This window comes from Acyrthosiphon pisum, unplaced genomic scaffold (genome assembly GCF_005508785.2).
Source record: "Acyrthosiphon pisum isolate AL4f unplaced genomic scaffold, pea_aphid_22Mar2018_4r6ur Scaffold_21375;HRSCAF=23816, whole genome shotgun sequence".
In the NCBI taxonomy this organism is placed as follows: domain Eukaryota; kingdom Metazoa; phylum Arthropoda; class Insecta; order Hemiptera; family Aphididae; genus Acyrthosiphon; species Acyrthosiphon pisum.
Window position 1 is genome coordinate 9,367 of NW_021770835.1, and position 1,008 is coordinate 10,374.

Genomic DNA, 1,008 nt, shown 5'->3' on the forward strand with positions numbered 1-1,008 from the left:
AGAATACATAGCGCTGAGCCAATCGATACAGGAACTTACTTGGTTGACGCTACTTATCAGTGATCTTCTGGAGACACAGGAACAGTGGCGTACACAGCTATTTTCAATGGGGGTGGCTTACGTATGAAAAATTATATACATATATATATATATATATATACTGGGTATTTATAACTCATAAACTACTCGCCCCAAATTTGATTTTCATGTAACAAAATATTAAGAAAAATATTCTGCTTTGGAAAATAAAATTAAAACTCTATGTTGTCATTCAAAAAAGTAAAAAACTTAAAAAATTATAAGGATAAAAAATATTTAAAAATAAAATTTTTTAAGAAAAACGTTGTTTTATAAGCGACTAGAAACTATGTAAAAAAATATTTTCAAAAAAATTTATACTTTTTGAAATAATGAGTGTTCTATGATAAAAGAATCACCCAGTATATATATGTATGTATATGTCGCATCCACATAGTGAAACCACTCATTTCATGAACTGGATATCCAGATACTGAAATTTGTCCAGATCGTGAATTTTGACGAAAATACATTATATGGACATCCATTTCATGAAATGGACATTACCTATTTTGTGTACTTTGTGTAATTGTTGTAAAACAAAATTGTTATGTTATGTAGTAATGAATAATTATATTATATCATAGTATAGTAAAGTATAGTCAATTATAGTCAATAAATTATATCATATCACATTATTTTATTATTTTATTTTTCATAAACCATACGTACCTATATCATATTTTATAAACAACAGTGTAACTAAATTAAGTGTTATAAAAAATTCATGAATTTAACTATAATTATAATACTTAACTACCTATATTTCTCTATTGTTTTATTAACAAAATAATTAATTGATTAACTTAAACATACCTTAAACGGCTTAAACTATACCTATACATTTTTTCCTTATTATTTATTTTTCATGACGATTGATTATGACATTGACTGTTACATTGCATATTATTTTTAAAACAAGCACACCTA